Here is a 16,605-nt window from a genome sequence, read left to right as displayed (position 1 = left end):
TAAATTAACTAAAGTAAAGGTTCAATCAAATATCGCATAAACGGTCTAACACGTAACTAAATTAGTCCAAATACCAATGTTGCATTATCTAGACCTGTCAAACGGGTTGGGCGGGTCGGGTCGAATACGGGTCGGTCAAACAGTTCACAGGTCGGGTTAGAGTCAGAATACGGGTCAAGAAATAATTTATAACGCCCTTTTTAACGATTTTTTTGTTCAAAAAAATATTATTTTTAGAAAAATGTAAAACATATTTAAAATCAATATTTAATCATATTCAATGTTTAAATTAATTATAATGAGTCATTAACATAATTATTAAAATAAAGCTTTTAGTAATTATTTTATTATTAAATATTATAAAAGTTATATAAAATTGACTTTTTAATTATGTTTGTATTTTTAAGTAATAAATAAATAATTTTTTTAACGATATTTTCAAATATAATATATAAATATTTATATTTTAATAAAATTCTTGATTTACCTTTGATCCAACGGGTCAACCCGTTCGGATCGGGTCTCGACCTTAAAATAACGGGTCATTTCGGGTTCGGGTCAAACGGGTCGTCGGGTCGAAATTTTCGGGTCTTGAGCTTGAAAAAACGGATCGCGTCGGGTTTACGGATAAGGTCAAAATTTGACAGGTCTAGCATCATCCCAAATACCAACCAAATCAAACAAAAATATCACAAATCAGCCCGAGCCTAGTAAAACACGTGATGCTTATACTTATTAAGAGAACCCAGATATATCACTTGGTCGGTTCAATCATTTATGAGTTATAGTATTATATACTCCCAATCATCCTATTGGACCTAATACGAAGTACATCATTTGAGCCTGAGTCTCAACTAATCTTCCGCCGCTTCCCTTTCTCTCCCTCATCAAATCTACTCCTACCTCGTCTCATTAAATTCTATTAAAATTTTTAAAATCCAACTCAGTTTTTTATAGTAGATTGTTTTACAGTAACTTCGTGTCACTAATAAATTTCACGGTCTTCTTATCCGTCCGCCTGGCTTTAGAGCTATATTAAAATTTAATAGCATGCATTCTTAGTTTTTTAATTTTTACCATGAATTAAAATTTAATATTCATTCCTTTTTTTTCTTTTCCTTTTTTTAATCAAATGATATTTTCGTTTTTTTTTTGTTTGCATAGTACTTTTACTCTCATCGATTTTAGTTTTAATTGATGATATGATCATTATTTTCCCGCACAAATAGTTTTTTAATTTTTTTTCACATCGTTTGTTTTCCATGATTTTTTTGGGCTTTTCTGTTTCTGTTTACTTTTATTTTTTTGGTATTTAGGCTATAGTTTAAAATCATTTTTAATGTTTTGTTTACAGTAAAAGTTTAGAAAGAGGAGTTCATGTATTTTTATTTTTTAGAATTTAAATTTAGAAATGTGATAATTTGTTCATTTTTGTAATTTATAAATTTATAATATTTGTAATTATTTTAAGAGTTCCTGCTTTTGAATTGTGTAAATTAGGAGTCAGAATATTAGGAATCAAAATAATTGGCTGAAATCAAAGGGAGTAATTAAATCAGATAGTGGACGTGGGTTACATTAGCAAGCAAAAAAAAGAAAATAGATCCCTGAAAATAAGGAGCCAATAGCATTTCTCTAAATGCTTCAGCTTTTATAGAAAGGAGATTTTAATATGTCATTAACCAAACGCTCTGAATAGCATATTCGTAAGTCAAACATGCTAAACCTCTCCAATATGCTGAAATTTGGCTAATATGCCATTTACCAAACAGAGCCGCAGTGTAGATAGGGGATTTGCTTTCATGCTAATATATTTGTGATACCGGGAATATCAAATTAAACACCCTATTATAACTGTTCCGGGTGAAATTCCAGAGCAGATGTTTGATACCACTCGTAGCTTTTAGAATGATGTCCTTGCTTGAATCCTCCTTACGGTCTCCTGAAACGATGAACAAACTGAGGGCTCGGCTTTGGCCGAGCGTACTCACTCCGACGCTCAAGTCAGTAAACTTAGAGAGAAGTTGTTGTAACTTGGCTAAGCGTGTATTGTAGAGAGATAAGGAAGATATTACCAGATGAATAGTGGTTATTAGGTCAATTTGTGGATCCTTTCCTCAATGAAGGTTGAGGAGTATTTATAGGCATTCACCTTTTGTCACGTAGTGGCCAGGTGGCCAAGTGGCTATTTAGGTGAAAAGACCGTTATACCCTCGGCCGATGGACCTGTGGCAGGCTCGCCGAGGGTCTTGGATATGAGTACGCGGATTTGTGTCCCGGCTGGCCAGTTGTCTGGCCGAGACCCAGGTGACAGGCCGATGGGCTCCATCGGCTAGACTGTTTAAGTCGTTGACTTTGCTGTGGATACCCTTGACCTTGCTCAATATGTTGACTTGGTCAGCGGTGCAGAATATGCCCCATCAATTTGCCCCCAGCGTAGTCTATGCCGTGGCATGGGCTCCGATGTATGTTGAGCGTATATTCTGCGCAAGTATTTATGCAAAAATTTTCTGCGTCGGCTTCTTCTGATGCATCGGCTTGATTATTCGTAGGCCTACCATATCCCCCCTCCACATGGATGCGTAAAGGGTATCCGATGTGGGAAAGAATGTGATGCCGGCCGAGACCAGGGCTGAGAGTGCCGGTTATTTCTGATTGCCCCCGGCCGGTGCCTCTTGGCTTGGTCGATCATGTGGCCGGCGGAGAGCAGGTGCCTAGGAATTTGTTGTGGGAGATGAACAGGCGAAGAGATGTGAATGGGCGTGTTGAATACGCTTGGTAACTGTAGCATTGATTGACATTCAACTGTTGCAACGATCGACATTCCGTGGTTGCATGTCTGACACGTGTCTGTTTGCTGATTGGTTGACGTTTCATGGGCTGTGCCCTGATTGGTCCCTCTTGGTGGGCTTTTCCCTATAAATAGGGCAGTTTATTCCGTGATTTTGGCCATTACTTTCATTTCCTCAAATTTTCGAAAATTTTCTCCCAAAATCTTCATCTCTAAACTTTCAAGGGCTTTCTTTTCTTCAAATCTTCGATCTTCGATCCGGCGAGTGTTTTTCTCTGAGGTAAACAAACAAATTTTCTTTTATTTCGTTAGTAATTTGTTGTGAACATGTCTTCTGCTGATGTTGGGACCAGTGCTTCTGCGCCGGGGGGTTCCTCGCCGCGCCTTGACGAGGAGGGGATGCTAGAGGCCGTCCCGTTAAGACACTGGGGCCCTAGGTCTCCTTCTCCCGTAGCTGATTTGTCCCTCGTGGAGGAGTTGGAGGATGAGGATGATGTTGATGTTGTCAATGATGATGGTGATGAGAGGGCTCCCGTTGATGGTGGAAGGACGACCATCTCGGATCATGGTGAGGCTTGCACGTCTGGCCTCGACCGTGCATTTACAAATAAATTCGCGAGCAGCTCCGGAGAGACTCTTTTCGGAGATCATTTCTTCTTCGGTGAGGGGTATAGAATTGTTATCCCTAAGGAGGGTCAGGCGGTCTGCTGTCCTCCCCCGGGTCATATTGGCGTGCATATTAGGCACCTGGAGTATGGGCTCCGGTTTCCTTTGAATGAACACGTCATGGCCATCGTCAAAGCTATGAACGTCGCCGTGGCCCAACTGCATCCGTTGGCCATGAGGACGATAGTCAGCTTTGTATGGATCTGTCTCTTTAGGGAGGAGGTCCCATCAGTTAACTTGTTTCGTCGCCTCCATAGTCTTCGGCCGTCAAAATCTGGCAAAGTGGGATGGTACAGCGTACAGACGGAGCCAGGCTATGTCTCCGTGAACAAGCTTACCTCTTGCAAGGACTGGCAGGGGCGATGGGTGTACGTCCGAGTGCCGGAGGACTACCCATTGCCTCGGTCTTTCCAGAGCCCCGTTTACTTACGGTGTGAGACCCGGGAAGAGTATGAGAGACACGTCACCCAGGGTAGCAAGGTTAAGATGGACGCTTCGTTTGTCCCTCTTACCTCGGATGAGGAGCGGGAAATGCGGCTATTTGATGCTGAGGAGGGATGGCTGCCCCCGACTCAGATTATTCTTCAGGATGAGCTGCTATGCCGCGTCGGCCTCATACCGGCCCTCAGCTGGGGTGAGTGGGGTCGGTGTGAGGCCCACCTTTGCTTGTTGTGTTCCTTTTTCAGAGCCTTGTTTTCCTTCCTTTATGTAACCCTTGTTTGATTTCTTGCAGATCGGTTTGGGCGGGATCTGTCTGAGAAGGACTTGAAGAGGCTAGGGCTTGATAAAGACGGGAAGGTTGTTACCCGGCATCCTACGGCTGATTCGAAAGATCGCAGGCTAGCCCCCAACGAAATCATGGAGAAACAGACGAGGGGGTTAGATCGGGAGACGGCCAAGACACGGGTTCTTGGAGGCGTGCCGAAGAGATCGAAGAAGGCAGCGTCCAAGTCGGCGGCGGTATCAACGCCAACTCCTTCTTCGACCCCGGTGGTCCAGGTTGATCATGTGGAGGTGATCAACATTACTGAGGAGGAGGCGGCGGTTGCGAAGGTCCACTCTCCGAAGAAGAGGAAAGATCCACCACCTGTTTCCACCGTTGCCGGGGAGGAACCTGCCTCCACCAGCCCTCAAAATAAGAGGGTCCGAACTGGTACGGATCTAACTTGTGGTTCGGATTTAGCCGGTTCGTTGGGCGTTCCTGATGACAGACTTTCCGATGTATCAATGCATGGTGACATGGATGCTCTGTGTAAATTTTTTGTAGATCCACCATCGGCAGCCGGCGTTCTCACTGAACGGCAATCAGAGAAGCAGCCTGAGAAGGTCGCTGAAAAGGCGGGTGATAGAAATATCACCGTTGACTCCTCAGCTCAGCAAATTCCTCCCACCGAGCTCGTGGCGGAGGGTGAGAGAATATACAAGAAGTTGGGGAAGTGGATCCGTTTAGCCGGCTCAATCATCACGGAGCAGGAAAAGGTCGCGGCCCAATCTGGACCACTGATTGCAAAGCTCAAGCTTGATATCTCTGCTGCGAAAGGGGAAGCCGGGAAGGCTAAGCGCGATCTCGTTGCTGCCGAGAAGCGTGTGGAGGAGGTTGAGAAGCTGCTGAAGGCCGAGAGGGCCAAAGTTGAGGAGGCTGATGGTGCCACGGCCAAGATGATGGCGGAGCGGGACAGGTATAAGGAAACCTACGACGCTGTGGTTGCCAAGAGGGATGAGTGGGAGGATCTGTTCCGGAAGCAGGCGGAGGTGCTCAGGGACACACAGGCTATCCTTGCTCAAAAGGAGAAGGATGTTGACATGCTTCAAGATGATCTCCTCCCTAAAATGTGTGTTCAATTCCGGGACCAGGCCGAGGAGGCGGCTAAGGAGGCAATCAGAAAGCTCGTGGAGGCAGGCTCTGTCCCCGATGGCTTCCCGTGGGATAAGTATGACCAGCTCCTTGATGAGATGGCTGAGGCTGCGGAAGCAGCGGCTGCTGAGAAGGAGGAGGCGGCGAAGGGGGCTCAGATAGCGTTGGCCAAAGCGGCTTATGAGGCAAAGGAGGCCGAAAAGGAGGCTGAGAATGTCGGGCCTTCTTTTGAGCCGGCCACCGTAGACGCCGCCTCGATGGAGGGCGAGATCGTGCATAGGGAGACGGGCAGTCGTCACCAGACTCACCCGGCGTCTCGGATAGCCTTAGCTGTTCGGGGGCCAACTATTGAGCCTTTCCTCCCTGCCATCTTTTGGCGCTTCAACTGATATGCTTGTAATCTTTTGCTTTTCTTTTTCCTTGTTTGTAAAAAAAACTTTCTTGGTAGGTTGTGTTTAGGCTTGCCCCTATGGGGACGGCCGTCGTCTGTATTCTTCTCTCAACTCTTAACAAAGTTTATCCTTTTGGCCTTTGGCTTGGCTGAGGCATTGATCAACCACCTTTGTTTGTCTTTTTGCGTTATTAATTGAGTGCCTTCGTTTTTACCTTTGGTATGGCCGAGGCGGTTTTAATGCATATCTCAACTGAGTAACGTCTTTTATGTACTGACCGATGCGTCCCTGTCGCTTTTGGCCAATTGCCGAGGTGACTGGGGTTATGGCTTGGCAGCGATTCTTCTAGCGTACCGGTCATTGTGTCCCCGTCGCTCTCGGCCAATTGCCAAGGTAACGGGGTTATGGCTCGGCAGCAATTCTTCTAGCGCACCGGTCATTGTGTCCCCGTCGCTCTCGGCCAATTGCCAAGGTAACGGGGTTATGGCTCGGCAGCAATTCTTCTAGCGTACCGGTCATTGTGTCCCCGTCGCTCTCGGCCAATTGCCAAGGTAACGGGGTTGTGGCTCGGCAGCAATTCTTCTAGCATACCGGTCATTGTGTCCCCGTCGCTCTCGGCCAATTGCCAAGGTAACGGGGTTATGGCTCGGCAGCAATTCTTCTAGCATACCGGTCATTGTGTCCCCGTCGCTCTCGGCCAATTGCCAAGGTAACGGGGTTGTGGCTCGGCAGCAATTCTTCTAGCATACCGGTCATTGTGTCCCCGTCGCTCTCGGCCAATTGCCAAGGTAACGGGGTTATGGCTCGGCAGCAATTCTTCTAGCATACCGGTCATTGTGTCCCCGTCGCTCTCGGCCAATTGCCAAGGTAACGGGGTTATGGCTCGGCAGCAATTCTTCTAGCATACCGGTCATTGTGTCCCCGTCGCTCTCGGCCAATTGCCAAGGTAACGGGGTTATGGCTCGGCAGCAATTCTTCTAGCATACCGGTCATTGTGTCCCCGTCGCTCTCGGCCAATTGCCAAGGTAACGGGGTTATGGCTCGCGGCAATTCTTCTAGCATACCGGTCATTGTGTCCCCGTCGCTCTCGGCCAATTGCCAAGGTAACGGGGTTATGGCTCGGCAGCAATTCTTCTAGCGCATCGGTCATTGTGTCCCCGTCGCTCTCGGCCAATTGCCAAGGTAACGGGGTTATGGCTCGGCAGCAATTCTTCTAGCATACCGGTCATTGTGTCCCCGTCGCTCTCGGCCAATTGCCAAGGTAACGGGGTTATGGCTCGGCAGCAATTCTTCTCTTTGGGTGGCAACTATGGAGGGGACAAGCACTTGGATGGAAAACTTGGTTGTTTCTTCATTTATGATCACGCGTTGGGGTGTCCACATTGGGTTTGGACACCTCCGCCGCTATACAAAGTACCTTCTTAGGTTGTCGGTGTTCCAATGGCTCATCAAAGGCACACCCTCCATATCTGTCAGTCGGTATGTACCCGGCCTCATTTCTTCAACCACCTTGTAGGGACCCTCCCAGTTGGCCGTCAGTTTACCATGAATGTTTCTATTGTTGGTGGCGGCCGACTTTCTTAGGACTAGGTCTCCTACTTTTAAGTCCCTTTTGTGGACTCTTCGGTTGTAGGCTCTTCTCATACGGTTTTGGTATACTGCCAAGTTGAGGCGTGCTGTATCTCGGCTTTCTTCGACCAGATCTAGGGAGGCTTTAAGGCCTTCCTCATTTTCGACCGGGTTAAAGGTGGCCGTTCTGAATGTTGGCACCGTCGCTTCAATTGGTAGGACTGCTTCTGATCCATAGACTAAGTGGAAAGGGGAGTACCCCGTTGCTTCTTTCTCCGTGGTCCGTAGGGACCATAGGACGCCGGGTAGTTCATCGGCCCACCTTCCTTTAAGGTCTTCCACTGTCTTCTTCAAACCGTTGAGGATCGTTTTATTGGCTGCCTCCGCCTGTCCGTTGCTCTGTGGGTGGCAGACGGAGGAGTATGCGTACTTGATGCCGAGCTCTTCTAACCAGTTCATTATCAGGTCACTCCAAAACTCTCGGCCGTGGTCGAACACCATGACTTGGGGCAATCCGAAACGGGTTATAACATTTTCCCAGATTACCTTTCTGACGGCCGCTGTGGTTTTCGCCGGTACTGCTACGACTTCAACCCATTTGGTGAAGTAATCGACGGCGACGATCAAGAACTTCCTTCCTCCGGAGGCCGTTGGAAATGGCCCTAGCATGTCCATCCCCCATTGTGCGAAAGGGAGGGGGCTAAGCACCGTTGCGGGTCTCGGGAAGGAGCGTGTATCACCGGGCATGCATCCGCGGTTTGCGCATTTCTTGGTCTTCGTTCTGGAGTCCTGAAGCATGGTGGGCCAGAAGTAGCCGGCTCGGAGAGCTTTGTGGGCTAGCGTTCTTGCCCCCATGTGGTGTCCGCATATGCCCTCGTGAATCTCTGTCAGTATTAGTTCTGCGTCGGTTGGACCGACACATTTCAAGAGTGGTCTTATCACGGACCTTCTGTACAGTTCCCCTTCGAATACCAAGTACCTGGCGGCGATCCTTTTGAGCTTAGCCGAGAGATTGCGGTTATCTGGCAACTCACTTGTGAGTTTGTATTTCATTATCGGAGTCATCCATGTCGTCTCGGCTTCTACGTCTCCCACCATGCCGATGGTCTCAGTGATGCTTTTCGCATTCCTGATGTCTACCAAAGACGGTTCGGCTGACGTTCTTGACGTTGAGTGGCAAGTTTTGAGAGAGCGTCGGCTCGGTTGTTTTCGGACACAGGGACACATTGGATTTGAAAAGATTTCAATTTGGCTATGTCAGCTTTTACCCTTTCCAGGTATCTTACCATCCCGTCATCCCGAGCCTCAAACTCTCCTCTGATTTGGTTAGTAACCAAAAGTGAGTCTGTTTTCAACACAATGTGTTCTGCTCCGGCGGCTCTGGCCATCTCGACTCCGGTTATCACCGCTTCGTATTCGGACTCGTTGTTCGAGGCCGAGAAGGTAAATTTCAAGGCGTACTCAAACTCATCTCCGTTTGGGCTGATGATAAGGATGCCGGCTCCCGAGCTGTTCGTCGTGGAGGAGCCGTCGGTGTAAACCTCCCATACGCCTGGGTTTGGCTCTTCTTGATATGTGCATTCGGCCAGGAAATCTGCAAGTGCTTGCCCCTTTATCGAAGGTCTTGGTTTGTATTGAATGCCGAAGCCAGAGAGTTCTACCGCCCATTTGATAAGCCTACCGGATTGTTCGAATTTCTCCAAAGCTTTTTCCAAAGGCTGGTCGGTTAGGACCGTCACGGGATGAGCGTCGAAGTAGGGTTTTAACTTTCTCGCGGCAATGACGACGGCGAAAGCTGCTTTCTCAATTAGCGGGTAATTTCTCTCGGCGGGCAGTAGCGTATGACTGACAAAGTAGATTGGGTGTTGCTGTTTGTCTTCTTCCCTGATGATCACGGCGCTGACCGTGGCCGAGGTAACTGCTATGTATAGGTATAGCGTCTCCCCTAGTATCGGCCTGGACAGAGTCGGGAGAGTCTGAAGATGCGCTTTTAGTTGCTTGAAAGCCGCGCTCTGTTCCTCCCCCCAGCTGAAGTCTTTATTACCTTTCAACACTTTGAAGAATGGGGTGCTTTTGTCGGCTGACCGAGAGATGAAACGAGCGAGAGCCGCCATTCTCCCGGTCAGCATCATAACCTCTTTCCGATTCCTTGGTTCCGGCAGATTTAAGATTGCTTGAACTTTATCTGGATTGGCATCAATGCCCCTGGCACTGACGAGTACACCGAGGAATTTACCTGCCCGGACACCAAAGTTGCACTTCATCGGGTTGAGCTTCATCTTGTATTTCCTTAGCGAACAAAATGTTTCTCGTAAGTCGGCCAGGTGCTCGCTGTCGGACTTGCTTTTCACGATAGCGTCGTCGACGTAAGCCTCAATGTTTCGGCCTTTTTGATTTTGGAATACTTTGTCCACCAGTCTGGTGTACGTTGCACCGGCGTTTTTTAAACCAAACGGCATCATTTTGTACATGTATGTGCCGTTCGCGGTGATGAATGCGCATTTAGGCATGTCCTCCTCATCCATGAATACCTGGTGATATCCCGAGAAGGCGTCTAGCAGGCTCAGCATGGTGTAGCCTGCCGTGGCGTCGATTAAGCTATCTATCCGGGGCAAAGGGTAACAATCCTTGGGGCATGCTTTATTAAGGTTGGTGAAATCTACGCACATTCTCCATGCCCCCGATGATTTCTTTACCATCACGACGTTAGCTAACCACTCAGGATAAGTACAGGGCATAATAAAGCCCGCTGCTAGTAATTTATCTACCTCGGCTTTGATGGCGTCATCTTTCTCGGCTGAGGAGTTTCTCATCCTTTGCTTGACAGGGCGAGCGGTGGGGAGTACGTTTAGCTTGTGAATGATTACCCCCCGGCTCACGCCTGGCATCTCGGCCGCTGAGTAGGCGAAGACGTCCTTGTTTTCCCTCAGCAGATCTAGGAGAGCGGCTCTGAATTTTGGTTCCAGGTCGACACCGATAGTCACGGTGCGGCCTGGGTCAATCTCTACTTCCTCAGTCTCCGCTCCCTCTACCATGCCGATGGTGGTATCCGTGTGTCCGTCATCCTGTCGTAAGGATGGGCTCTTCCCCTTTTCTGATTTCTTCGCCGCTTTGAAGGATTGCAGGTTGCACCCTCTGGCGGATACTTGGATATTTACCACCTCGTCGTCCTCGTTCTTCGAGACGAGTTTATGCACTTCCCCCTGGTCCGAGACATACATCAACGTTAGAGCCCGGATGGACATCACCGCGTCAGCCTCACTCAGGGTGTCTCGGCCTATGAGGACGTTGTAGGCGGATGAACCGTCAATGACCACGAATTCCGACATAACGTTCTTGGCTGCACCTCGCTCTCCGAACATCACCGGCGGTCCCGATTGACCCCGGGGGTACCATGCGGCCCCCTGAGAGAAGCCGTACAACGGGGGTGGTGCGGGGGTCAAGTCTTCAACCTTCAGACCGAGGCTAAGAAAGCATTCTCCGTACATAATATTTGTGTAAGCGCCTGTGTCAATTAGGCACCTCTTCACCAAGTGGTTGGCTATGTCCAGGTGGACTGTAAGTGGGTCGCTGTGAGGAGCGACGATTCCTTCGTAATCCTTCTTTCCGATGGTCATATCGGGGATATTGGAAGCGGGGGTTGCTAAGTTGGGCACAAAGTTGACGGCTTGGTATAGCTCATTCAGGTGCCGTTTGTACCTACGAGTGGACTCGCCGTTCTCGTTGCCCCCGATGACGACATTGATTACTCCTTTTCGTTCTAAGGCAGGTTTCTTATTCGATCCGTCGGTATCTGTTCCTCGTCCTCCGGCAATATATTTGCCTAGGCTCCCCTTCCGGATCAGTTCCTCAATGGCATTTTTCAGATGTCGGCAATCGTTTGTTAAGTGGCCGGTGTAGCCGTGGTACTCGCAGTATTGGCTTGTGTCACCGTCGCCCCTCGGCCTAGGGGGCCTTTCCCACTTCTGTCCATCGTTTTTGCTCAGGGCGAAGACTTCTGCGGCGGATACAACCAGGGGGGTGTGATCATTGTACTGCTTTCTGTAGTACGGTGCCGAACTCCCCCCGGCGCCCGCCGAGTTCTGTTTCCTGGCGGACTTATCGGACCGCGACCTATTGTCGCCATGGCGCCTTTCATCCGGGCTGTCCTCCCGGCGGCTCCTCTTTTCTGAGGGCTCGGTGTCGCTGGGGCCTACCCAGGTCTTGTGGTAGTCTTCTACTTTGATGGCCTGATCGGTCATCTTCCTGGCGGCATCCAGGCCCAAACCCCCGTGCTTGATGAGCTCGTCCTTTAAGCTTCCCTTTGGGAGGCCCTTCATTAGTGCGAACGCAGCCAGTTCGGGGTTGATCTCCCGAATCTGCTGAACCTTGCCGTCGAACCTCTTCACATAGGTTCGTAGAGACTCGCCCTCCTCCTGTTTAATAGTTAGGAGGTCCGATGTCTCCACGGCCCTCCTTTTGTTACAAGAGTACTGGGCTAAGAAGGCGTCCTTTAGGTCGGCGAAACAATATATCGAGCCGTCGGGAAGACCCTTGTACCAACTCTGAGCCATCCCATGCAGAGTCGTTGGGAAGACCCGGCACCAGACTTCATCGGGCTGCTCCCATACCGACATGTGTGACTCAAAGGCTTCAACGTGGTCGGTTGGGTCACTATCTCCTTTGTAAGTGAGCGCCGGCAACTTCAGCTTGGGTGGCACGGCGGTGTCTAGGACATAGTCACTGAGGGGCTGTTTGACCACGTGTCGAATGACACGCGGCGACCGACTCCTCACATTCCTAGTCCGGCTTCTCTCCTCGTAGCGGGAAGGACTCCTTCGACTTGGACTTCTTCTCCGACTCTCCTGAGTCGGGCTTCGCTGGTTCTCCCGGGGTGTGCCTCGTCGATGTTGTGGCGGCGGTGTCCTCTCCCGAGTGCGAGAAGGACTTATGTTTACCACGACCACCCTGGGCTCCTCCGGCGTCTTGGTAGGGTCTGCTTCTCCCAGTGCTTCGTTCAAGTTTCTTGGAGTCACGCCCTGGATGGCTTCCGTCGCTCGTGTCGGCGTGCCTGTGTGAGCTGGTGCACTCCCAATTAGGTCCAGGAGCGTCTTCAGTTTTGCTATGTCAACCACCTGGCCCATGATGGTGACCTGGTTGACGGGCGGCGGTGTGTCCGGTGTTATCGGCATTCCGAATTCCGGTTGGATTACTCCGCCGGTGGAGGGTTGCAATATTCCAGAATGGTGAAACGTATCATCCTGGTGTAGCTCGGTTTCGTCGGTCACGACTATTTGTTGTTTTGACATCTTCTTAGCTTTTCGGGTGGGTTTTTTTTTTGTGTTTTTGTTTTTGTTGTTTGGGAATAAATGTGACTAGCTTCTAGTTTTTCTTCCCCACAGACGGCGCCAATTGTTCCGGGTGAAATTCCAGAGCAGATGTTTGATACCACTCGTAGCTTTTAGAATGATGTCCTTGCTTGAATCCTCCTTGCGGTCTCCTGAAACGATGAACAAACTGAGGGCTCGGCTTTGGCCGAGCGTACTCACTCCGACGCTCAAGTCAGTAAACTTAGAGAGAAGTTGTTGTAACTTGGCTAAGCGTGTATTGTAGAGAGATAAGGAAGATATTACCAGATGAATAGTGGTTATTAGGTCAATTTGTGGATCCTTTCCTCAATGAAGGTTGAGGAGTATTTATAGGCATTCACCTTTTGTCACGTAGTGGCCAGGTGGCCAAGTGGCTATTTAGGTGAAAAGACCGTTATACCCTCGGCCGATGGACCTGTGGCAGGCTCGCCGAGGGTCTTGGATATGAGTACGCGGATTTGTGTCCCGGCTGGCCAGTTGTCTGGCCGAGACCCAGGTGACAGGCCGATGGGCTCCATCGGCTAGACTGTTTAAGTCGTTGACTTTGCTGTGGATACCCTTGACCTTGCTCAATATGTTGACTTGGTCAGCGGTGCAGAATATGCCCCATCAATAACTTTTACACAAATTCTCATTTAATGTAGACATATTCATCTTGACCTTAAAACGGATCAACTATCACACATACGACAAAAACAAAATGCATTGAGATTATCAAAAGATTTGTCCCATCTTTGCAAATAGGGGATCATTTAACCTGTTTTTTTCTAGTTTGGAATGTTACAGTATTCTTTATGTGTTTTTCTTCATGTCGTAATCGGTCTCGAAATGGTTGTCTTGAGTCATGGTGGGAGTTTTTGAAACTTCATGCTAATCTGGCGCATATTTTTTAAGAATAAATAATGGATTATGGAAAAAATTAATTTAAAAAGTAGACGGAAGTCACGGAACCCTAGTTCATTTGTCAAATAAGTTTATTTGTTACGCTACTTTAAGTTTTTTTTTTTTTTTTTTTTTTTTTGGTACGAATGAGGGGCAAAGCCCCGAGTTTTAACTACTAGCTATTACACGAGGTCTAGCAACCCCAAAAATATCCTCCCTAAGGATGGATCTAAGCTCAACAGACGGATTGTCTATAAAAGTACTAATCGTGCTAGCGGATACACCTTGGTTAGCTAAATAGTCGGCAGCCCTATTCGCTTCTCTATAGACATGCTCCAGCTTGACTATCCAACCTGCATCATGTATCAATTCCTGGCATTTTCGAACAATGAACTTGAGACTATTACTGACGAGCTGATTCTCGTTGATGAGCTCCACACATGGTGAATTATCCATGTTGATAATTAGTCTCGAAATGTGCATCGTTTTCGCCCTCTGTAATCCAGCGAGAAGGGCGAGTAGCTCGGCCTTCATCGAGGTACAAATACCACAGGAAAAGAAGTATGCCGTGATGAAATTACCTGTTTCATCTCGAAAAATTCCACCACTCCCAGCCGGACCTGGGTTTCCCTTGGAGGCGCCGTCTGTATTTAAAAGAATCCAGTTGTGTGGAGGCGGTATCCAGCGGATAAAAACCTCCGTGTTGGCCGAATGGGGCTTAGGGGTCAGAATATCAAATTGATCAAAAGCTTGCTTTGTGGCGGCAATTTGTTGTTGAATAAAGGCCCGAGGGTGAGTAGGATTATCAGCTTCGCGTCCAAAGACGATATTATTCCTCCATTTCCATATCCACCAACAGGTGAGGGCAAAACAAATCGGCCAATTTGAGACCGTGGTTATAACATCGTTACTTGCGCATCTCGAAATCCAATCCGTGAATGAAGAATTATAGAAAGGTAGGCTGGAGTTGTCAATGCCCATAAGCTCCCATATTTGCTTTGAAACATAACACGCACGCAACAAATGATTCGTGGTTTCTTCGAATTCGCCGCACCTAGGACATAATGGGTTATCTCCCATATTTCTTTTTACTCGATTTACATTCACCATAAGCCTTTCATGGGCTGCTAGCCACAGGAACATGCGAACACGCTGTTGAATGGGTAATCGCCATATAGTTCGCCAGATAATGGGTTCGGGATTGATCGAATTGTCTTCTCCTTTAAGGAATCCCAAGGCTGATTTGATGGAAAATTTTCCATTTGAATTTCCAATCCAGTAAAAGGAGTCTTCCATATCTGGGTCGTTGAATAACGAGATGGACGCAATTTTTTGAAGAGTTTCCTGCGGTATTAAATCAGAGAAGAGCTCCCACTTCCACCCTGAAATGGGGCACCACATATCACTGACCGACACACTTAATAGAGCTTCCGGTATGGGAGCGATTTTATGGTCAGCTAAGCATATACCGTCAACCCACGCGTGGTCCCAAAAGAGCGTCTTCCGACCGTTTCCAACCGTAGTTGCAGTACCTCGAACAATAGTCTTTGCTTGTGACGATATCCCTGCCCATACATTGGACATGTTCTGCTTGGCTCGAAAAATATCAATATCACAACGATTGTTACAATATTTGGCTCGTAAAACTCGAGACCATAAGCTAGCCGGTTCAGAAAGAACCCTCCAACCAAGTTTTGTCAGGAAGGCTGCGTTCGATTGCCTTGCAGATGCAATGCCGAGTCCACCAATTGATTTCGGTTGCTGAACTTTTTCCCAAGATATAAGGTGGATCGATTTCTTATCCTCGCTTCCGCCCCATAAAAAACGACGAGATTTTCTATCAATAGAGTCACAAACAGATCGTGGGATTTTTGCCGACTGCATACTGTAGTTAGCAATTGTTGTGAGGGTAGATTGAACAAGAGTCGATCTGCCAGCAAGCGATAAACGCTTAGTTGACCACCCAGCTAGCCTTTTGTTAATTTTGTCCTCCAAATGAGCAAAGGTGTGTCTAGTAACCCTCCCATTAATGGTAGGCATGCCCAAATAAGTACCTAAATCATCTGTTTCCTCAAAACCCATGGCTTCGCATACCTCGGCTCTAGTATTTATCTCGGTGTTGGCGGAAAAGAAAACACGAGATTTAGCGGCACTAACCTTCTCGCCTGAAGCTTTGCAAAAATTATCGATGACATACTTTATGACCAGCGCCTGTTCCACTGAAGCTTCCCCAAAAAAGACCATATCGTCTGCAAAGAAGAGGTTAGTGATTTGAGGTCCACCTCGACATATTGTGATCGGCTTCCAATTATTATTTCGGACCTCTAAGTCAATTGCTTGTTGCAATTTTTCTAAACACATGACGAAGAGGTAAGAGGACAATGGATCACCCTGACGTACTCCCCTAGAAGGAGTAAATTGCTCTGTTGGTTCACCGTTCCATAATATTTGCATACGGGGCGACGTAACACACTCCATAATTACGTCAATAATAAGACGTGGGAACCCAATATCGCTCAATGTCGCATAGATGAAACTCCACCGTAGCCTGTCATAGGCTTTCTCGAGGTCTATTTTGATCGCCATGATTCCTGCTTGTCCTTTTTTCTTTCGCATAGAATGTATAACTTCTTGAAAGACGACTATATTATCTGTAATTTGACGCCCAGGGACGAAGCCGCTCTGTGTCTCAGATATAACATGGGGCAAAACTTTCTTAACCCGGTTGGCTAAGGTCTTGCTAATTATTTTATAAGCGACATTGCATAAGCTGATAGGACGGAATTGAGTAATTGATTCAGGATTGTCTACTTTTGGAATCAAAACGAGATGAGTATCATTTAGCCCTTCCGGCATCCCCTTTCCTTCTAAAGCTTTGATAACCATGTCACATAAAGAGGAAGCGATAAGAGGCCAATTTTTCTGATAAAACAAAGCTTGGAAACCATCCGGACCGGGGGCTTTAAGAGATCCCATATGGTTAATTACTTGTTCAATCTCAGCGATGTAGAATGGTCGATTTAGCCATTCCCAATCCTTGTTATTAAAGTCTTGAAAAAGGTCCCAAGGTAAATTCTCTAACTCACTTGTCACGTTATCATC

Source organism: Silene latifolia, chromosome 9, assembly GCF_048544455.1.
Source record: "Silene latifolia isolate original U9 population chromosome 9, ASM4854445v1, whole genome shotgun sequence".
In the NCBI taxonomy this organism is placed as follows: domain Eukaryota; kingdom Viridiplantae; phylum Streptophyta; class Magnoliopsida; order Caryophyllales; family Caryophyllaceae; genus Silene; species Silene latifolia.
This window is presented reverse-complemented; position numbering follows the sequence as displayed.